The following is a 23,001-nucleotide window of genomic DNA, read 5'->3' on the forward strand; positions in this document are numbered from 1 at the left end:
TTAACAGAAAGCAAAGAGTGGGGATTAATGTGTGTTTCTCTGGATGGCAATCAGTAGCTAGTGGTGCCCCTCAGGGATCCGTGTTGGGCCCACAATTGTTCACAATTTACATAGATGATTTGGAGTTGGGGACCAAGGGCAATGTGTCCAAGTTTACAGATACACTAAGGTGAGTGGTAAAGCGAAAAGTGCAGAGGATACTGGAAGTCTGCAGAGGGAGTTGGATAGGTTAAGTGAATGGGCTAGGGTCTGGCAGATGGAATACAATGTTGACAAATGTGAGGTTATCCATTTTGGTAGGAATAACAGCAAACGGGATTATTATTTAAATGATAAAATATTAAAGCATGTTGCTGTGCAGAGAGACCTGGGTGTGCTAGTGCATGAGTCACAGAAAGTTGGTTTACAGGTGCAACAGGTGATTAATAAGGAAAATGGAGTTTTGTCCTTCACTGCTAGAGGGATGGAATATAAGACTCAGGAGGTTATGCTGCAATTGTATAAGGTGTTAGTGAGGCCACACCTGGAGTATTGTGTTCAGTTTTGGTCTCCTTACTTGAGAAAGGACATATTGGCACTGGAGGGTGTGCAGAGGAGATTCACTAGGTTAATCCCAGAGCTGAAGGGGTTGGATTATGAGGAGAGGTTGAGTAGACTGGGACTGTACTCGTTGGAATTTAGAAGGATGTGGGGGAATCTTATAGAAACATATAGAATTATGAAGGGAATAGATAGGATAGATGTGGGCAGGTTGTTTCCACTGGCGGGTGAAAGCAGAACTAGGGAGCATAGCCTCAAAATAAGGGGAAGTAGATTTAGGACTGGGTTTAGGAGGAACTTCTTCACCCAAAGGGTTGTGAATCTATGGAATTCCTTGCCCAGTGAAGCAGTTGAGGCTCCTTCATTAAATGTTTTTAAGGTAAAGATAGATAGTTTTTTGAAGAATAAAGGGATTAAGGGTTATGGTGTTCGGGCCGGAAAGTGGAGCTGAGTCCACAAAACATCAGCCATGATCTCATTGAATGGCGGAGCAGGCTCGAGGGGCCAGATGGCCGACTCCTGCTTCTAGTTCTTATGTTCTTACGTTAAAAAGAAAAAGAATTGGAGATGGAAATGAAGAGGTAGGAATGAGAGAGAGAGAGACAGAGAGACAGAAAGAAATTAGGAAATTAATCTTCGAACAGAAGCATATGGTTCCCAAAGCATATGGGGTGGTTTAGCACAGTGGGCTAAATCACTGGCTTATAATACAGAACAAGGCCAGCAGCGTGGGTTCAATTCCCGTACCAGCCTCCCCGAACAGGCTCCGGAATGTGGCGACTAGGAGCTTTTCACAGTAACTTCATTGAAGCCCACTTGTGACAATAAGTGACTATTATTAATATTACATAAGCAAATCCTTTATAAGCAAAAGCTAATCCTTAGGTCGCTGGTTCAATTCCGGCTGGAAGGAAGCACCCCATTCCATTTTGTGGGCAGCACGGTAGCATTGTGGACAGCACAATGGCTTCACAGCTCCAGGGTCCCAGGTTCGATTCCCGGCTTGGGTCACTGTCTGTGCGGAGTCTGCACATCCTCCCCCCTGTGTGCGTGGGTTTCCTCCGGGTGCTCCGGTTTCCTCCCACGGTCCAAAGATGTGCAGGTTAGGTAGATTGGCCGTGATAAATCGCCCTTAGTGTCCAAAATTGCCCTTAGTGTTGGGTGGGGTTAGTGGGTTATTGGGATGGGGGTGGTGTTGACCTTGGGTAGGGTACTCTTTCCAAGAGCCGGTGCAGATTTGATGGGCCGAATGGCCTCCTTCTGCACTGTAAATTCTATGAAAAGTTTGAGACTTGAAGGAGACAACCCGGATAGACGCGTGCCGAATTCGAAAGGGTGAAGCCATTCTCTTCGAAGAACGTAAGAATTCCCCACCTTCTATAATAACAACCCATGTTGAAGAATGAAGACTACTGGGCAGGCAGCAATTATGGCTGATGATCAAGAGCTAATCCATAATCTTAAACCTTTGTTCCGTCATCCATGTATTTTGAAAAGGATGGGAGGTGGGAGAGTGAAAGAAGTCAAGCAGCCAAGGTAAAGAATGGATAGCTGGGAATGCTCCGAGATCTCCTCACACTAGGGAGGAAGGTACTGAGGGTAAAAGTGAGACACAAAAGCAGAGGTGTTACCATTGTAATAAGGTGGGACACGTTCATCCAGCATGTTGGAAGTTGCAGGGAAAGCCCATGGGACTTGTTGGAGTTCATAAGGAGGATTTTGAAAAGGGAACAATAGTGGAGAATATTACAGGGCAGACTGTAGCTTTAACTGGATTTAGGAGACTTGGGGTAAACACTGCTGTGGGAGCAGGTGTGAATAATGAGATAGACGAGAGGTATGCAAAGGTTTTCTCTAAGGAGAAGATATTTTCCTCAACTGATGTAGCCAAACCATTGGCTATCTTAAGGGACACAGATGCTATTCAAACTCTCTTAGTGGAGAAGGATTTGGTTTCCCCTCCAGAGAACTCAATGAAAGCTACAGTATTAGTGAATGGGATAGGTGGAGAGTATATCCCAGTTCCATTATATAAAGTACAATTCGAGTGTGATTTAGGGTCAGGTCCAGTAGTGGTTGGAGTAGTTAGGGAGTTACCAGTGAATGGAGTAGACTTACTTTGGGGGAATGATTTGGCGGGAGTGAAGGTTGTAGCTTCACCCATGACAAGTCCCTGGAGCCAGATGGGATCTATCCCAGGTTACTGTGGGAGACAAGAGGAGAAATAGCTGGGGCCTTAACAGATATCTTCGCATCCTCTTTGACCACAGGCGAGGTTCCAGAGGACTGGAGAATAGCCAATGTTATTCCCTTGTTTAAGAAAGGAGGCGGGGACAATCCAGCAAATTATAGGCCGGTAAGCCTGATACCAGTGGTGGGGAAGCTTTTGGGAAAGATACTGAGGGACAGGGTATATGCACATTTGGAGAAAATTGCGCTAGTTAGTGACGGACAGCATGGCTCTGTACGGGGAAGGTCAGGTCTCACCCACTTGATCAAGTTTTTTTGAAGAGGTGACAAAGAAAACTGATGAGGGAAAGGCTGTGGATGTAGTTTATATGGACTTTAGTAAGGCATTTGACAAGGTTCCACATGGCAGACTGGTGCATAAACTAAAATCACATGGGATTCGGGGTGGGCTGGCTGGATGGATACAGAACTGGCTCGGTTATAGAAGGCAGAGAGTAGCGGTGGAAGGGTGTTTTTCAGAATGGAGATCTGTAACTAGTGGTGTTCCGCAGGGATCAGATGTCAAACATTGAGCTGGAAGCAGGGTTCGATGTGAAAGTGAAGCGCCTCGATGGATAGATAGAGATCTGAATACGATCCTTGAGCTGAAGGTCCAGTTTGATGAGAAATAAGGGGTGGGATTCTCCGCCCCCCCCCCCCCCGCCCTACCACTCCGACGCCGGCTACCGAATTCTCCGGCGCCGGTGTTTTGGCATGGGCAGGGATCGCGCCGCGCTGGTTGGGGGCCGTTGGCAGTGGCCCCCGTCCCCGGCGATTCTCCGGTCCCCGATGGGCCGAGCGGCTGCCCGTTTTCGCCCAGTCACGCCGGCGTGGATTAGACCAGGTCAGAGCCGGCGGGACCTGGCTCTGAGGGCAACCTGCGGGGCACGGTGGCCTGGCCCGTGATCGGGGCCCATGGATCTGCGGGAGGGCCTGTGCCATGGGGGCACTCTTTCCCTCCGCGCCGGCCTGTGTAAAGCTCCACCATGGCCGGGGCGGAGAGGAAACCCCCTACGCTTGCGCAGGAATCACGCCAGCCGGCCGGCGGAGGCCCTTTGGCACCAGTTGGCGCAGCGCCAACCACTCCAGTGCCGGCCTAGCCCCCAAAGGATTCCGCACCTTCCAGGCAGCCCGACGCCGGAGTGGTTCACGCCACTTTTTGGCGCCGGCACGGGCTACCCCGCCGGATATCGGAGAATCCCGGCCAAGGTGTCTCCACAAAACCTGCTGCCTGTGAGTCCTGTAAACTACTGGTGCCCTGAATGAACAACTCAACAAGGAAGGTGATTACTGACTGAGAAACAAGGACTTCAATCTGCAAGCTGGCTGTGAAGAGTGTGCTGAAGAAACCACCATCTGAAGCAAAGACTCTTCTTTGTTAACTTTCATCCTCATTATTTTTCACCCCTTTCCACCCCTTTGTGTTTATGTGTCTTGTTTGAGTGTGTGGATAGAGGATGGGGCAGTTACAGGGGTAGGAGGTATTAGATTGCTGTTATTCAGTTGTATTTATAATAATCTTTATTATTGTCACAGGTAGGCTTACATTCACATTGCAATGAAGTTACTGTGAAAAGCCCCTAGTCGCCACATTCTGGCGCCTGTTCGGGTACACCGAGGGAGAATTCAGAATGTCCAATTCACCTAATAAGCTCGTCTTTCGAGACTTCTGGGAGGAAACTGGAGCACCCGGAGGAAACCCACGGGGAGAGCGTGCAGACTCCGCACAGACAGTGACCCAAGCCGGGAATCGAACCCGGGTCCGTGGCGCTGTGAAGTGACAGTGCTAACCCACCGTGCTATCGCACCGCCCCATTTACTGCCTATTGATACTTGGTAGAAATCGGCATGAACCATGTTTTCCGTGCTGGGCTCAGATCTGGAATGGTCCGCGCACCGACATTGTGGTGCGTTTGAGTTCCTGTCAATTGTTGAAAAGGATACAGACACATTCCTGGCAGAGAGGGGCAGAGTGGGAATGCAATTCAGTGAACTGGTGGAGGGAGAGGCAGCTTCTGCAGAAGGAGGAATGGAATGGATCATTCTGTGGGCAGTGGGTAATGATGAGGGCCAGGGATGCAGGAGAAAATCATTCATCTGGAGTATTTTGCAGAGAGCAAAACGCCCCCTGGGCACATTAAGCTTTCAGAGCCCAGTGGCATTCATTCATTCTTCCACCTGGAAGGAAGCTTGTTCTGGGATGACAGGTAAATGCAAAATCAGCTATTCCCTCCCCATCCTTCTCTCTGTCTCCAATCCCAACCCCCCCCCCCCAGCCAAGGACAAATCTGAACACCCCCCATTCCTTAGCAAACATCGCGAGAATCCTTCCCATTTTCTCATCTCCCCCCCCCCCCCCCCCCCCAATCCCAGACACACACAAAACCTTGGATCAAAGACACGGGCAGCGAACGAGCAGCTCCTGCCTGGCTGGCTGTGTCTCTCTCTGCCTGTGCCCCTGTCCAGCCGGAGTTTCGCTGCTACCTGCCTGTGTCTGGCTCTGTCTGCAGCATCCAGCAGGTAAGTCACTTCCCCCACAGTCTCCGCTCCGACCACAGCCTGCAGCATCTTTATTGCTGATGTTGTTGTTGGTGCCTTTTGAATGGCGGTGGGGGGGGGGGGGGGGGAGAGGCAGTCCGGCAAATGAACATCGCAGACAGACAGGCAGGAGAGTGAGGGGAGCTATTTCCCTGTGTGTGTGGGGGGGGGGGGGGGGATGTGTGTGGGTATTGGTGTGTGTATATGTGTGTGTGGGGAGGGTATGTGTGTGTATGGAGATATGTGTGGGTATATGTATATATGTGTGTGCATAAGTTTATATATGTGTGTGTAAATATGTGTGTACATGTGTGTGTACATGTGTGTGCATATGTGTATATATGTGTGTATACGTGTGTGTGTTTATATTTGTGTCTGTGTGTGTATATATCTGTGTGTGTGTGTGTCTGTGTGTGTATATGAGTGTCTGTGTGTGTGTATATGTGTCTGTGTGTGTATGAGTGTCTGTGTGTGTATATGAGTGTGTGTGTGTGTATATGTGTGTCTGTGTGTGTGTATATGTGTGTCTGTGTGTATATGTGTGTCTGTGTGTATATGTGTGTGTGTGTATATGTATATGTGTGTGTGTGTATATCTGTGTGTGTGTGTATATGTGGGTCTGTGTGTGTATATGAGTGTCTGTGTGTATGTGTATGTGTGTCTGTGTGTGTATATGAGAGTGTGTGTGTTTATGTGTGTCTGTGTATATGTGTGTCTGTGTGTGTGTATATATGTATATGTGTATGTGTGTATCTGTGTGTGTGTATATATCTGTGTGTGTGTGTATATCTGTGTGTGTGTGTGTGTGTATATGTGTGTGTGTGTGTGTGTCTATATCTGTGTGTGTGTATATGTGTGTGTATATATCTGTGTGTGTGTATATATCTGTGTGTATATATCTGTGTGTGTATATATCTGTGTATATGTGTGTGTGTGTCTATATGTGTGTGTATATATCTGTGTATATGTGTGTGTATATATCTGTGTGTGTATATATCTGTGTATATGTGTGTGTGTGTATATATCTGTGTGTATATCTGTGTATATGTGCGTGTGTGTGTGTATATATCTGTGTGTGTATATATCTGTGTATATGTGTGTGTATATATCTGTGTGTGTATATATCTGTGTATATGTGTGTGTATATATGTGTATGCATATATCTGTGTGTATGTGTGTGTGTGTATATATCTGTGTATATGTGTGTGTATATATCTGTGTGTATATATCTGTGTATATGTGTGTGTGTGTATATGTGTATGTATATAATCTGTGTGTATATGTGTGTGTGTGTATATGTGTATGTATATATCTGTGTGTATGTGTGTGTATATATCTGTGTGTGTATATATCTGTGTATATGTGTGTGTGTGTATATGTGTATGTATATAATCTGTGTGTATATGTGTGTGTGTGTATATGTGTATGTATATATCTGTGTGTATATGTGTGTGTGTGTATATGTGTATGTATATAATCTGTGTGTATATGTGTGTGTGTGTATATGTGTATGTATATATCTGTGTGTATGTGTGTGTGTGTATATGTGTGTGTATATATCTGTGTGTATGTGTGTGTGTATATATCTGTGTGTATGTGTGTGTGTATATATCTGTGTGTATGTGTGTGTGTGTATATGTGTATGTATATATCTGTGTATATGTGTGTGTGTGTATATGTGTATGTATATATCTGTGTGTATGTGTGTGTGTGTATATGTGTATGTATATATCTGTGTGTATGTGTGTGTGTGTGTATATATCTGTGTGTGTATATATCTGTGGGTATGTGTGTGTATATATCTGTGTGTGTATATATCTGTGTATATGTGTGTGTATATATCTGTGTGTGTATATATCTGTGTATATGTGTGTGTGTGTGTGTGTATATATCTGTGTGTATGTGTGTGTGTGTGTGTGTGTGTGTATATATCTGTGTGTGTATATATCTGTGGGTATGTGTGTGTATATATCTGTGTGTGTATATATCTGTGTATATGTGTGTGTATATATCTGTGTGTGTATATATCTGTGTATATGTGTGTGTGTGTGTGTGTGTATATATCTGTGTGTATGTGTGTGTGTGTGTGTGTGTGTATATGTGTATGTATATATCTGTGTGTATGTGTGTGTGTGTATATGTGTATGTATATATCTGTGTGTGTGTGTGCGTGTGTGTGTACAACCCCACAGGACTATCGGTCTGAGCCAGTGTGTGTCTAAAAAATGTGCAATGCATCACCTTGCAATTGGAGACAGAGTGAGGAAGCAATTGATCCCTTTCGGTACCCATGACAACACCACAATAATAAGGCGCCTGTGCTATTTGTGGTAGCTTATTTTTTGAACTGAATCAAAAAGGGGGGGGGGGGGGGGGGGGGGTGCTAAATGCCGATGGCCCCTTCTCCTGATTCTGGCTGGGGTGAGGCAATCTGACGAGAACGACACTGAAGTTGTCCCCCTTTGCAGGGTCACCAGCTTTGAGTTTCAGTAACGTTGAGGGTTCAGAGACAGAGCGGGATGTGGTAGTGACCAGTTCAAAGTGCCAGCTAGTCGCTGCCTCACTCCCTCCAGGCCCGATCCCACCAGGATTTTAACACCAGGAAATAGATCTGCGATCCGGTAACAGGTGTCCGGAGCTGAGCTGCTGTCAGATTACTCGCAGCTCTCCGGTGGAGTTGCTCATCCGCACAGCAACCCATAAGACATAGGAGCAGAATTAGACCACTCGGCCCATCGAGTCTGCTCCGCCATTCAATCATGGCTGATATTTTTCTCATCCCCATTCTCCTGCCTTCTCCCCATAACCCCTGACCCCTTATTAATCAAGAGCCTATCTGTCTCTGTCTTAAAAACACTCAGTGATTTGGCCTCCACAGCCTTCTGCGGCAAAGAGTTCCACAGATTCACCACCCTCTGGCTGAAGAAATTCCTCCTCATCTCTGTTTTAAAGGATCGTCCCTTCAGTCTGAGATGGTGTCCTCTGCTTCTAGTTTTTCCTACAAGTGGAAACATCCTCTCCACGTCCACTCTATCCAGGCCTCGCAGTATCCTGTAAGTTTCAATAAGATCCCTCCCTCATCCTTCTAAACTCCAACGAGTACAGACCCAGAGTCCTCAACCGTTCCTCATACAACAAACTCTTCATTCCAGGGAGCATTCTTGTGAACCTCCTCTGGACCCTTTCCAAGGCCCAGCACATCCTTCCTTAGATACAGGGCCCCAAACTGCTCACAATACTCCAAATGGGGTCTGACCAGAGCCTTATACCAGAGAAGTATATCCCTGGTATTGTATTCTAGCCGAGGTCCCAGGTTCGATCCCGGCTCTGGGTCACTGTCCGTGTGGAGTTTGCACATTCTCCCCGTGTTTGCGTGGGTTTCGCTCCCACAACCCAAAGATGTGCAGGGTAGGTGGATTGGCCACGCTAAATGGGCAGCACGGTAGCATTGTGGATAGCACAATTGCTTCACAGCTCCAGGGTCCCAGGTTCGATTCCCGGCTTGGGTCACTGTCTGTGCGGAGTCTGCACATCCCGTGTGTGCGTGGGTTTCCTCCGGGTGCTCCGGTTTCCTCCCACAGTCCAAAGATGTGCAGGTTAGGTGGATTGACCATGATAAATTGCCCTTAGTGTCCAAAATTGCCCTTAGTGTTGGGTGGGGTTACTGGGTTATGGGGATAGGGTGCTGACCTTGGGGAGGGTGCTCTTTCCAAGAGCCGGTGCAGACTCGATGGGCCGAATGGCCTCCTTCTGCACTGTAAATTCTATGAAATTCTATGATAATTTAACCCTTTGAGTCCCCAACGTCATTCTGCTGTATGTCAGTGCAACCCCAATCTTTGCTTCCTGACGATAGAGTGCTGTACTCTAGCTGTGAGCTGACCTGTGTGAGTGCAGGACTGGCCTGGTTAACCTCTGCTATGAAAGGACTAACAGTGGAATGAATTGTGCAGAAAGAGTCAGTGTGAAAGACAATCTCGCCCCGTCTTCCCTACCTTCCTAACCTCCCCCTGACCAGAAATCCCTCAAGATCTCTCTCCCCCCCTCCGATTTCGAGCCTCCCTCACATCCGCAACTTTGATCTTCTGCAGTTCTGCCTTCTGCTATCTCAGCTGTAAGCTCCGGAAAGCTCCGGAATTCATCCCAAAGCCTCCCAGCCACTTTCGCTTTGAATGCACTGCTTAAACCCACCTGTTTGACCGAGGTTTTATGACCTTTGTATCTCCTGATTGACCGCGATCCAAATTATGTTTGATTGAATGAAACTTGGAATGTCTTATTCGATTAGGGATGCTGTGTACATGCAATCTGTTGTTGAAGGAAGGAAACAGGGGCGTGTTTGAATCAAGAATAAACAGTCCAACGATAGGCAGGTAGTGGAGAGAGAGAGAGAGGTAGAAAGAGTTGGATATCGCCATTGGACAGGTAGAAACTAGCCCACGTCGGAAGGGTGGAGGGACGTGTCTCGCTCGTGGTGATTATGTGGTACAAAAATTGGCAATTCAAGGGCGTTGGCCTTTGATCTATAAGTTGGGATGATGCATACACATTGCATCACCTCTGTGGAGAGACGACAGGAGATGTGATTGTACGCCCGAGGGCAAGGAAGGTTAAGGGAAGATTTGATCGAGGTTTTCAAACTGATTGATGTAGATAAGAGAGAAAGAGTTCCCATCACCAAGAGGTTCAGTAATTCAGGAGGATAATATACTGGGGTGTGGGGGGGGGGGGGGGGGGGGGGAGTACGAAAGGGAGAGACATCTCAGGAGTGTTTGGAAAAGGAGATATTACAGAAATGGGAGGAGCTGGAACAAAGAGGCCAGCACCGACACGAAGGGCTGAGTGGCCTCGCCTCGTGCTGGCTGGTTGTATATAAATGTAGATCTATGTAATAGATAAATGTAGGGGCAGCACGGTAACATTGTGGGGCAGCACGGTAGCATTGTGGGGCAGCACGGTAGCATTGTGGACAGCACAATGGCTTCACAGCTCCAGGGTCCCAGGTTCGATTCCCGGCTGGGTCACTGTCTGTGTGGAGTCTGCATGTCCTCCCCGTGTGTGCGTGGGTTTCCTCCGGGTGCTCCGGTTTCCTCCCACAGTCCAAAGATGTGCAGGTTAGGTGGATTGGCCATGCTAAATTGCCCTTAGTGTCCTAAATTTCCCTTAGTGTTGGGTGGGGTTACTGGGTTATGGGGATAGGGTGGAGGTGTTGACCGTGGGTAGGGTGCTCTTTCCAAGAGCCGGTGCAGACTCGATGGGCTGAATGCCCACCTTCTGCACTGTAAATTCTATGATCTGTTTGATCTGGTATATCGGAGATATAGACAGGGCTTTGTGTAATTATCCCAGCACTGAAGGGGAGATATTACACTATCTATGTATCAAATTAATCTTATTCATATATTCACATATCCCACATAGCTGACAGGGTTTTCCTGACCCACACAGATTTGTGCGACATCCAAATCCAGCTATTTCTGTCCACGGAACAGAACAAAAATGTATCTAAATGGCCCCAGGCCCGTTCACAATCTCGGCCGAAATCTGGAAATTTCCACATCCTTTCCCATTCCACATCCCTATCCTTCAGGTCACCTCTCTTCCCAAGCTCCCTCCCCAACCTCCCTCCACCACCTCCCTCCTCCACCTCCCCCCCAACATCCCTCCCCAACCTCCCTCTTCCACCTCCCTCCCCAACCTCCCTCCTCCACCTCCCTCCCCAACCTCCCCCCTCCACCTCCCTCCCCAACCTCCCTCCCCAACCTCCCTCCACCTCACTCCACCACCTCCCTCCCCAACCTCCCTCCCCACCTCCCTCCTCCACCTCCCTCCCCAACCTCCCTCCACCTCCCTCCACCACCTCCCTCCCCAACCTCCCTCCCCACCGCCCTCCTCCACCTCCCTCCCCAACCTCCCTCCCCAACCTCCCTCCACCACCTCCCTCCTCCACCTCCCCCCCAACCTCCCTCCTCCACCTCCCCCCCAACCTCCCTCCTCCACCTCCCCCCCAACCTCCCTCCTCCACCTCCCTCCCCAACCTCCCTCCACCACCTCCCTCCCCAACTTCCCTCCCCAACCTCCCTCCTCCACCTCCCTCCTCCACCTCCCTCCCCAACCTCCCTCCCCAACCTCCCTCCTCCACCTCCCTCCCCAACCTCCCTCCTCCACCTCCCTCCCCAACCTCCCTCCCCAACCTCCCTCCTCCACCTCCCTCCTCCACCTCCCTCCCCAACCTCCCTCCTCCACCTCCCTCCCCAACCTCCCTCCCCAACCTCCCTCCCCAACCTCCCTCCTCCACCTCCCTCCCCAACCTGCCTCCTCCACCTCCCTCCTCCACCTCCCTCCCCAACCTCCCTCCCCCACCTCCCTCCTCCACCTCCCTCCCCAACCTCCGTCCTCTACCTCCCTCCCCACCCTCCCTCCTCCACCTCCCTCCCCAACCTCCCTCCTCCACCTCCCTCCCCAACCTCCCTCCCCAACCTCCCTCCTCCACCTCCCTCCCCAACCTCCCTCCTCCACCTCCCTCCTCCACCTCCCTCCCCAACCTCCCTCCTCCACCTCCCTCCCCAACCTCCCTCCGCAACCTCCCTCCCCAACCTCCCCCATCCACCTCCCTCCCCAACCTCCCTCCTCCACCTCCCTCCCCAACGCCTCCCCGGACAGGCGCCGGAATGTGGCGACTAGGGGCTTTTCACAGTAACTTCATTGAAGCCTACTCGTGACAATAAGCCATTTTCATTTTTCATTTCATTTTCAACCTCCTTCCTCCACCTCCCTCCCCAACCTCCCTCCTCCACCTCCCTCCCCAACCTCCCTCCCCAACCACCCTCCTCCACCTCCCTCCTCCACCTCCCTCCCCAACCTCCCTCCTCCACCTCCCTCCCCAACCTCCCTCCCCAACCTCCCTCCTCCACCTCCCTCCCCAACCTCCCTCCCCAACCTCCCTCCCCAACCTCCCTCCTCCACCTCCCTCCCCAACCTCCCTCCCCAACCTCCCTCCTCCACCTCCCTCCCCAACCTCCCTCCCCAACCTCCCTCCTCCACCTCCCTCCTCCACCTCCCTCCCCAACCGCTCCCCAACCTCCCTCCCCAACCTCCCTCCCCAACCTCCCTCCTCCACCTCCCTCCTCCCCTCCCTCCCCACCTCCCTCCTCCACCTCCCTCCTCCACCTCCCCCCAACCCCCCTCCCCAACCTCCCTCCTCCACCCTCCCTCCTCCACCTCCCTCCTCCACCTCCCTCCCCAACCTCCCTCCTCCACCTCCCTCCCCACCTCCCTCCCCACCTCCCTCCCCAACCTCCCTCCCCAACCTCCCTCCTCAACCTCCCTCCCCAACCTCCCTCCTCCACCTCCCTCCTCCACCTCCCTCCTCCACCTCCCTCCTCCGCCTCCCTCCCCAACCTCCCTCCCCAACCTCCCTCCCCAACCTCCCCCCAACCTCCCTCCTCCACCTCCCTCCTCCACCTCCCTCCCCAACCGCTCCCCAACCTCCCTCCTCCACCTCCCTCCTCCACCTCCCTCCTCCACCTCCCTCCTCCACCTCCCTCCCCAACCTACCTCCTCCACCTCTCTCGCCAACCTCCCTCCTCCACCTACCTCCTCCACCTCCCTCCCCAACCTCCCTCCCCAACCTCCCTCCTCCACCTCCCTCCCCAACCTCCCTCCCCAACCTCCCTCCTCCACATCCCTCCTCCACCACCCTCCTCCATATCCCATCCCAACCTCCCTCCTCCACCTCCCTCCCCAACCTCCCTCCTCCACCTCTCTCCTCCACCTCCCTCCCCAACCTCCCTCCCCAACCTCCCTCCCCAACCTCCCTCCCCAACTTCCCTCCTCAACCTCCCTCCTTCACCTCCCTCCTCTACCTCCCTCCCCAACCTCCCTCCTCCACCTCCCTCCTCCACCTCCCTCCCCACCCTCCCTCCTCCACCTCCCTCCTCCACCTCCCTCCACAACCTCCCTCCCAACCTCACTCCTCCACCTCCCTCCCCAACCTCCCTCCTCCACCTCCCTCCTCCACCTCCCTCCCCAACCTCCCTCCCCAACCTCCCTCCACCACCTCCTTCCTCCACCTCCCCCCCAACCTCCCTCCTCCACCTCCCCCCCAACCTCCCTCCTCCACCTCCCCCCCAACCTCCCTCCTCCACCTCCCTCCCCAACCTCCCTCCACCACCTCCCTCCCCAACTTCCCTCCCCAACCTCCCTCCTCCACCTCCCTCCTCCACCTCCCTCCCCAACCTCCCTCCCCAACCTCCCTCCTCCACCTCCCTCCCCAACCTCCCTCCTCCACCTCCCTCCCCAACCTCCCTCCCCAACCTCCCTCCTCCACCTCCCTCCTCCACCTCCCTCCCCAACCTCCCTCCTCCACCTCCCTCCCCAACCTCCCTCCCCAACCTCCCTCCCCAACCTCCCTCCTCCACCTCCCTCCCCAACCTGCCTCCTCCACCTCCCTCCTCCACCTCCCTCGCCAACCTCCCTCCCCCACCTCCCTCCTCCACCTCCCTCCCCAACCTCCGTCCTCTACCTCCCTCCCCACCCTCCCTCCTCCACCTCCCTCCCCAACCTCCCTCCTCCACCTCCCTCCCCAACCTCCCTCCCCAACCTCCCTCCTCCACCTCCCTCCCCAACCTCCCTCCTCCACCTCCCTCCTCCACCTCCCTCCCCAACCTCCCTCCTCCACCTCCCTCCCCAACCTCCCTCCCCAACCTCCCTCCCCAACCTCCCCCATCCACCACCTCCTCAACCTCCCTCCTTCACCTCCCTCCAACCCTCCCTACCTCCCTCCTCCACTCCCTCCCCACCTCCCTCCTCCACCTCCCCTCCCACCTCCCTCCCCACTACTCTCCACCTCCCACCTCCCTCCTCCACCTACCTCCTCCACCTCCCTCCCCAACCTCCCTCCCCACCTCCTCCTCCACCTCCCCCCCCACCTCCCCCCCACCTCCCCCTCCATCCCTCCTCCCCTCCCTCCACCTCCCCTCCTCCACCTTCCACCTCCCCCCCACCTCCCCCTCTCTCCTCACCTCCCTCCCCAACCTCCCTCCCCAACCTCCCTCCCCAACCTCCCTCCCCAACTTCCCTCCTCCTCCTCCTCCTTCACCCTCCCTCCTCTACCTCCCTCCCCAACCTCCCTCCCCCCCTCCCTCCTCCACCTCCCTCCCCACCCTCCCTCCTCCACCTCCCTCCTCCACCTCCCTCCACAACCTCCCTCCCCACCTCACTCCTCCACCTCCCTCCCCAACCTCCCTCCTCCACCTCCCTCCTCCACCTCCCTCCCCAACCTCCCTCCTCCACCTCCCTCCTCCACCTCCCTCCCTAACCTCCCTCCTCCACTTCCCTCCTCCACCTCCCTCCCCAACCTCCCTCCTCCACCTCTCTCGCCAACCTCCCTCCTCCACCTCCCTCCCCAACCTCCCTCCCCAACCTCCCTCCTCCACCTCCCTCCCCAACCTCCCTCCCCAACCTCCCTCCTCCACCTCCCTCCTCCATCACCCTCCTCCATATCCCATCCCAACCTCCCTCCTCCACCTCCCTCCACCACCTCTCCCTCCTCCACCTCTCCCTCCTCCATCTCTCTCTCCTCAACCTCTCCCTCCTCCATCTTTCCCTCCTCAACCTCTCCCTCCTCCACCTCTCCCTCCTCCACCTCTCCCTCCTCCACCTCCCTCCTCCAGCTCTCCCTCCTCCATCTCTCTCTCCTCCACCTCTCTCCTCCACCTCTCTCCCCCCCACCTCTCCCTCCTCCACCTCTCCTTCCTCCACCTCTCCCTCATCTACCGCTCCGTCCTCTACCTCTCCCTCCTCCACCTCTCCTTCCTCCACCTCTCCCTCCTCCATCTCTCTCTCCTCCACCTCTCCCTCTCCATCCTCTCCTCCACCTCACCCTTCTCCACCTCTCCCTCCTCCACCTCTCCCTCCTCCACCTCTCCCTCCTCCATCTCTCTCTCCTCCACCTCTCTCTCCTCTACCTCTCCCTCCTCCATCTCTCTCTCCCCCACCTCTCCCTCCTCCACCTCTCTCTCCTCCACCTCTCCCTCCTCCATCTCTCCCTCCTCCACCTCTCCCTCCTCCACCTCTCCCTCCTCCACCTCTCCCTCCTCCACCTCTCCCTCCTCCATCTCTCCCTCACCTCTCTCTCCCCCACCTCTTCCTCCTCCACCTCTCCCTCCTCCACCTCTCCCTCCTCCATCTCTCCGCATGTGTAAAATGCGACTTAAAACTTCCCCCTTGAGCCAGAGAATTTGCCCGCTGCCCTGCCACCCCCTGTGCCTGACTGGATTCTGTTTTTACCCCAAACAGTTTGCTGTGAAACACATTGGGAGATTTCACTAAGAGAAACCCTGAGTTATTCAGTCAATTATCAAATGTCCCAGACATTCCTTGGGGCCAGGAAATGTCATATTGTGTAGGAGCGGTCGGTTAGAAAGCAAAGGGAAAAGAAGTGGCCACACACATCCTGTAAATACACATCCCAAAATTTGCCCAATATCACCCTCAGTGGAAATCGAGAACCTTCAACAGAGCTGAAATCGACACCCAATATTTTGGTACCAAGAGGAGGGAGTGCATCTTTTGCAACCCTACGCTCTGTAAATGATGATGTGTAAATCCTTTATTTATAGATGATTCTATTTCCTGTACAGTTGGAAATGTAATTACATGCCTGTGAAATTTCTCCTTTTCCTAATCCAGTTATGCTGCATTGACCCACCCTAGTTAGGAGAATTAAGGGGGCGAGTTCATTGACTTGAGCAGGCCTGAATAAACATCCCATAGTTCCCATCCAATGGGTTTCGAGCCCACTCCATTGATATTCAGCAATTATCAAGAAAATTGCAGATTTGATATAATGGGATTGGCAGAGACAGATACCATCTGACAGATGCAACTGGGTAAACTCTGAGAGAAAGGCACAGATAGGGAAGCAGAAATGAATAGAGAGTCTTAATTACAGACAGGCAGACAGAAATAGAGAAATGCTGATGTAAAATTGGAGTCAGATTGAGACACAGATTACTACGGATAGAAAGTGTGACAGACACAAATAGCTACAAACAGGACAGCGCAGGAGATCAAAACGGAAATAGAGGGTGAGGTAGGAAAACAGGAATAGGGAGATAAAGATAGCTCCCAAATAAGATGGAGAGGTGGATAGAGATGGCGAGTAAAAGAGAGAGAAATGGAGTGTTTGGTAACTCAGAGGAAGCTGGTGGGTAAATGGCGGGGCAGCACGGTAGCATAGTGGTTGGCACAATCGCTTCACAGCTCCAGGATCCCAGGTTCGATTCCGGCTTGGGTTACTGTCCGTGCGGAGTCTGCACATCCTCCCCGTGTGTGCGTGGGTTTCCTCCGGGTGCTCCGGTTTCCTCCCATAAGTCCCGAAAGACGTGCTTGTTGGGTGAATTGGACATTCTGAATTCTCCCTCTGTGTACCCGAACAGGCGCCGGAATGTGGCGACTAGGGGCTTTTCGCAGTAACTTCATTGCAGTGTTAACGTCAGCCTACTTGTGACAATAATAAAGATTATTAGCACCTGATCCATTCGGTGTCGGCTGGCTCCGTGAGATATTTTAGAAAAATAACGGCTGCGAGAGCCATTTGAATTTAAAACAAGATCTCAACACGTGAATGGAACGATTGCATTTGGATTTGGAGAGGTGGGTTTCTCAGCTGGCAAGGTGCCAGTGGGGACTGTGATTTCCCCTATAAATTTAGGCCAGGGACCAGCTGTTGCTATGAAGCACTGCCTCTGTCTGACCTCCATAGCCGTACTGCCCAGGGTGTCAATGACAGCCCACATGGAATACTTGGAAAATGTGCCCGAAACGTTGCCAATGCTATGCGCAGAGTTAAGCACAGGGCTCTATTATTAGTCCTGCAGCTTCCTCTCCGGGTATAATTAGGCCAATATTGCTGTTTACAAACAGTTCAGCCATAATTTCTAGGCCGGCACGAGCTGGAACATCTGGCCGATTTGGAAATACCCTGCCCTTCGGTCCTGGCGCCGAGCGGGTTGGGCGCTCGTTTGCAGTCTCTCTCCTTACTGAATCTCATCCAACAGACAGAACGTCCGACACGGCAGCAACCCCCTCTGTGCTGATCCTCCCAGCAGTCAGGGCAGCACGGTAGCATTGTGGATAGCACAATTGCTTCACAGCTCCAGGGTCCCAGGTTCGATTCCCGGCTTGGGTCACTGTCTGTGCGGAGTCTGCACATCCTCCCCATGTCTGCGTGGGTTTCCTCCGGGTGCTCCGGTTTCCTCCCACAGTCCAAAGATGTGCAGGTTAGGGTGGATTGGCCGTGATAAATTGCCCTTAGTGTTGGGTGGGGTTACTGGGTTATGGGGATAGGGTGCAGGTGTTGACCTTGGGTAGGGTGCTCTTTCCAAGAGCCGGTGCAGACTCGATGGGCCGAATGGCCTCCTTCTGCACTGTAAATTCTATGAAAAGTCAGGTATGCACACAGTGCTGCCCCTCCAACAGTGCAGCACTCTCTCAGGCACTGCACCGGGAGTGTCAGCTCGCTGGTTGGGGTCATGTCCCTGAAGTGGTGCTTCTGGTTCAGAGTTCAGAGTTCAGAGATCTGATATGGCCGATGGACGGACAAAGCCAGTTGCAGGTTTATAGTTGAATGAAGTGTACATTCACTCTCAATATTACATCATTGGACCCTGGGGAATGGGTCAGGGCCAATTAGAGCTCGCGGAATACGTAAACAAACCAGACAGCTACAGAACCCAATGTGACAGATCAGGAGTCCCAAAGGCCCATAATTTACTGATCAAGGGCAGACCAGCAGAGCAAGAGAGATTGTCACCCGTGACAAGTATATTGTTCACCTTTTTCGACCTGGTAACAATATGCAGGAGCTGCGTTGTCTTTAGTTGAGAGCATAGATCTTAGAATTTACAGTGCAGAAGGAGGCCATTCAGCCCATCGAGTCTGCACCGGCCCTGGGAAAGGGCACCCTACTTAAATCCACGCCTCCACCCTATCCCCATAACCCAGTAACCCCACCTGACCTTTTGGACACTGGGGGGCAATTTAGCACGGCCAATCCACCTGACCTGCACATCTTTAGACCGGTTGAATCACATTGAGAAACAGCAATGGGCAACACAAGGGAAAACTGATGGGGAGTTAGGGGCAGATAGAGTGGGAGATAGCAACAAAATAGGGAGGAAAACACAGAGAGAGTGGCTTGTTACAGATGGAGACAGTCAAATAGATAGAGAGGGACGACAGCTGTTAGGGAGGGATATGTCCAAACATCTAAAACCTCATGATTCCTGTCCCAGTTTCATTTGAAGTGCTCGAATTTCCAGTATCTGAATATTAGGATAGGATGGAGATTTAACGTGATGCCTTCTCCAGTCCAATAGCATCTGACACATATTGATGTTCAACGATAAACTGCGCAAGTTGTTGTTCCAGTTGGGGCAATGGCCTCTTGGGCTCAGAGGGACTCTCTCCCAGAAGCGCCCTATTCAACATGCACTACAGCAGCACTCCCAGGAGCCCCCTCTCTCTCTCCCAGGCGGATAAGAAATGATCCCACAGCCACTATTTCACAGAAGACCCGGGGCGCCCGGCCTCCTGCCCCGCCCAATATTTACCCCTCGATAAAAGCGACGGCCCCAGCCTTCGTCCCTTCGCCGTCCTTGGGATCTTGCTGTGCCCCGCCTGACCCTGCTGCATCTTAAGCCGGCGACAGCAAGGGCTGCGGCAGGCTGCTTCTGGGACGTCCTGAGGTCGCTACGGAAATGCAAGCCCTTCTTCGATTAAAGGACACGTTGTCAGGCGTTACAAGTGGGATATTGTCTCGCAGGCCCCAGCTGCCTATTTACTATTTTAATGCATTCGGTCGACATTTAATGAACGCGACGCAGTCAAATGTCAGAGATGGGTTGGTGTCAGCAGGTCAGATGAGGAGTGGGGAAGTTCCATTTCGCTCGGCGGGTTTTTGAAGGTCCTTTCGAACAAACAGGTCCTGTCCCTTTAAATACAGACCAGCCACTCATGGGGGCTACAGCGAATTCACACCCCCTTCATCGTGAGGCTATAAATCTCCCGCTCCATTGACACCAGCGCTTAAACCTGAGTGTGTTCTGGGGGACAGCTGCAGCCTTTAAATAGTTTCAGCCGGTGGAGAGAGAACCCTGAGACGATTCTGACCGCAGGTCCCAGTGTTTGGCAGCCCTCCACTCTGATCGTTTCTGCTCTGCCTCTCGGTATCGGCTATCGGTGCAGCTCGAGGAACACTGAAGAGAAAGCGGCTGGCTGGGACTGGCGCCCCCCGAGCTGAGAAGGTTAGGCGAAGATTGAATCGAGACCTTCCAAAATTCTGCAAAGGTTTGAGAGAGCAGCTATTGCAGAAGGATCGTTAATTTGAAGGGCGCAGATTGAAGATAATAGGGCGGCGCGGTGGATTAGCCCCAGTGCCTCACAGCTCCAGGGTCCCAGGTTCGATTCCCGGCTTGGGTCACTGTCTGTGTGGAGTCTGCACGTCCTCCCCGTGTCTGCGTGGGTTTCCTCCGGGTGCTCCGGTTTCCTCCCACAGTCCATAGATGTGCAGGTTGGGTGGATTGGCCATGATAAATTGCCCTTAGTGTCCAAAATTCTATGATTAACCGAGGATAAAAGTTCGGCACAACATCGTGGGCCGAAGGGCCTGTTCTGTGCTGTATTTCTCTATTTCTCTTTCTCTGTGTGTCTCTCTCTCGCTGTGTCTCTCTCTCTCTGTGTCTTTCTCTGTGTGTGTCTCTCTCTCTGTGTGTCTCTCTCTCTGTGTCTCTCTCTCTGTGTGTCTCTCTGTGTGTCTCTCTCTCTCTGTGTCTCTCTCTGTGTGTGTGTCTCTCTCTCTCTCTGTGTCTCTCTCTCTGTGTCTCTCTCTGTGTGTCTCTCTCTCTGTGTGTCTCTCTCTCTCTGTGTCTCTCTCTGTGTGTCTCTCTCTCTGTGTGTGTCTCTCTCTCTCTGTGTCTCTCTCTCTGTGTCTCTCTCTCTGTGTCTCTCTCTCTGTGTCTCTCTCTCTCTGTGTCTCTCTCTGTGTGTCTCTCTCTCTGTGTGTGTCTCTCTCTGTGTGTGTCTCTCTCTGTGTGTGTCTCTCTCTCTCTGTGTCTCTCTCTCTCTGTGTCTCTCTCTCTCTGTGTCTCTCTCTCTCTCTGTGTCTCTCTCTCTGTGTCTCTCTCTCTGTGTGTGTCTCTCTCTGTGTGTGTCTCTCTTTCTGTGTGTCTCTCTCTCTTAGGGTGGATTGGCCATGATAAATTCTCCCTCAGTGTCTGAGGGTATGCAGGTGCGGTGGAGTTATAGGGGTAGGGTGTGGTGGACGAGGGAGTGAGTATGGATAGAGTGCTCATTCGAAGGGTCGGTGTAGGCTCGATGGGCCGAATGGCCTCCTCCTGCACTGCCGGGATTCTAAGGATAATTGGCAAAAGAACGAGAAGTGTGAAGAAAAGGGATTATTCTATTTTTCACGCCGATCTGTTGTGATCCAGAAGGTGCTGCTGCACTCGATAGCATAAGCTTGCAAGTCTCTGCGGATAGCCCTCTGAAAGGGGCTAGTATAGACATAATGGGCTGAGTAGACAGGCTAGATGCAGGAAGGATGTTCCCGATGGTGGAGGGGGTGTCCAGAACCAGGGGTCACAGTCTGAGGATACGGGGTAGACCATTTAGGACAGAGATGAGGGGACATTTCTTCACCCAGAGAGTGGGCGGCCTGTGGGATTCGTTACCACAGGAAGTAGTTGAGGCCAAAATGTATGTTTTCAAGAAGCTCTTAGACTCAGCACTGTGGACGAAGGGGATCAAAGGATATGGGGGGGAAAGCGGGATTAGGCTATTAAGTTGGATGATCAGCCATGACCATAATGAATGGCAGAGCAGACTCGAAGGGCTGAATGGCCTCCTGCTCCTATTTTTAATGTTTCCAATAGTCTGTGCTGTATTCTAATGATGGACGGTGGGATGTGGTGTCGGTGAAGGTGGCTGTTGAAGATTTGCTTCATCTTGTCCCCTGGAAAGTGTTTAATCTCCGAACCCGTTGCCGGTGATTGAGGTGGGAGAGTTTGTACCCGTTAGTGTGGGGGAAGGAGAGGAACCAGCCTTTCTTTATTATTCATCTTTGGGGTGGGGTGGGGTGAGCTTGTCTGGCCAAGCCAGCGTCTGTTTTAAAAGGGTGAATGATTCTGGGGGTAGATGGGAGGATGGGGGGGGAGAAGAGGTCAAGCCTGATTGGAGACGGCGATTTCTAGAATTCAGGCACTTTCTACGCAGCTGCAGGTAAAGGTGGAAAGCGGTAAGTGGCACAGCAAAAGTTAACCAACGCCCAATCTCCAGAGAAGAGTAAAGAGCGAAATAAGAAGGGAATAATAAGAAATAATAAGAAATAATCAGTGGGCAGCACGGTAGCATGGTGGTTAGCATAAATGCTTCACAGCTCCAGGGTCCCAGGTTCGATTCCCGGCTGGGTCACTGTCTGTGCGGAGTCTGCACGTCCTCCCCGTGCGTGCGTGGGTTTCCTCCGGGTGCTCCGGTTTCCTCCCATAGTCCAAAGATGTGCGGGTTAGGGTGGATTGGCCGTGATAAATTGCCCTTAGTGTCCTAAAAATAAGGTTAATGGGGGGGGGGGTTGTTGGGTTACTGGTATAGGGTGGATACGTTGACTTGAGTAGGGTGATCATTGCTCGGCACAACATCGAGGGCCGAAGGGCCTGTTCTGTGCTGTACTGTTCTATGTTCTATGGAACCTCAGATAGCAACTTCCGGGGCGTCACAACTGGTTCAAGGGCAAGGAAGTACTTTCTGAATATATCGGAAATGTGGTCGTTAATCTCTGTGCAGGTCGCTCCGACAAAAAGCAGTGTGACAATTGTTTATTGTTCTTTAAGGGTTGTGGGGGCGTGCACAACTACCCCCCCCCCCTGCATCGCTGTTCCTCAGCTAAGTCTTGTGGGATCAGATGGGGGCTATTCAGGATAGCCATATTTCGGGGAGTGAATAGTTCCAAGGAAGGCGTTCCGAGTTAAGGAACAGGCCACCAGAATCTCCTTCCCAAACCGCTAATACTGTCAGTCTCTTACTGCCAACTCTCATCCGTTTATGCTGACATCTCTGATGTATGGATGTCTGCGATGTAATTGTGATAGCGTTGCTCTAGAATAAGTCCCTGAAATCCCATCAATCTGCCTTCCACAGAGCGCTCACACCCACCAATCGCTTTCTCCCCTTCCCAGGTGAGTGGAGGGAGGGAAGGAGGTGTTCTATATTTGGGAATATTCACCCATTCGTAGACACCAGCACCCACGACGCCACATCGCTCACTCTAGCCCTGCACCAAGGCCTGGGGTATCCCAGAATGCTTCACAGCTCTCGAATACTTCTAGAACGTGTACCCTGTTGTTACAGAGACAAATATGGCACTTATTTTCCATACGAGGGCAGCACGGCGGAGTGGGTTAGCACTGTTGCCCCACGGCGCCAAGGACCCGGATGCGATCCCGGCACCGGGTCACTGTCCATGTGGAGTTTGCACATTCTCCCCGTGTCTGCGTGGGTTTCACCCCCCAAAACCCAAAACAATGGGCTGGATTGACCACCTCAAATTGCCCCTTAATTGGGAAAGAAAAAGAATTGGCTACTCTAAATTTATTTTTTAAAAGTTAGTTTCCATGCACCAAAAGCTAGCCAACAAGG

General features: G+C 52.2%; 1 protein-coding gene across 7 annotated transcripts in view; it reads left to right on the forward strand.

Annotated features, from left to right (window-relative positions):
• The first annotated feature begins 4,787 nt into the window (after window positions 1-4,787).
• The window catches only part of ache (acetylcholinesterase), a 52,512-nt gene continuing 34,298 nt past the window's right edge, over window positions 4,788-23,001 (forward strand). For 2 of the 7 annotated variants that reach the window (XM_038786853.1, XM_038786854.1), the window contains exon 1: window positions 5,142-5,289. The gene's annotated coding sequence lies outside the window, so the exon portion shown is untranslated. Of the gene's footprint in view, window positions 4,977-5,141; window positions 5,290-19,388; window positions 19,617-19,639; window positions 19,660-19,716; window positions 19,771-23,001 lie in introns of those variants that run through there. The other 5 variants (XM_038786849.1, XM_038786852.1, XM_038786848.1 and 2 more) reach the window with 5 other exon arrangements.

Source organism: Scyliorhinus canicula, chromosome 29, assembly GCF_902713615.1.
Source record: "Scyliorhinus canicula chromosome 29, sScyCan1.1, whole genome shotgun sequence".
Classification (NCBI taxonomy): domain Eukaryota; kingdom Metazoa; phylum Chordata; class Chondrichthyes; order Carcharhiniformes; family Scyliorhinidae; genus Scyliorhinus; species Scyliorhinus canicula.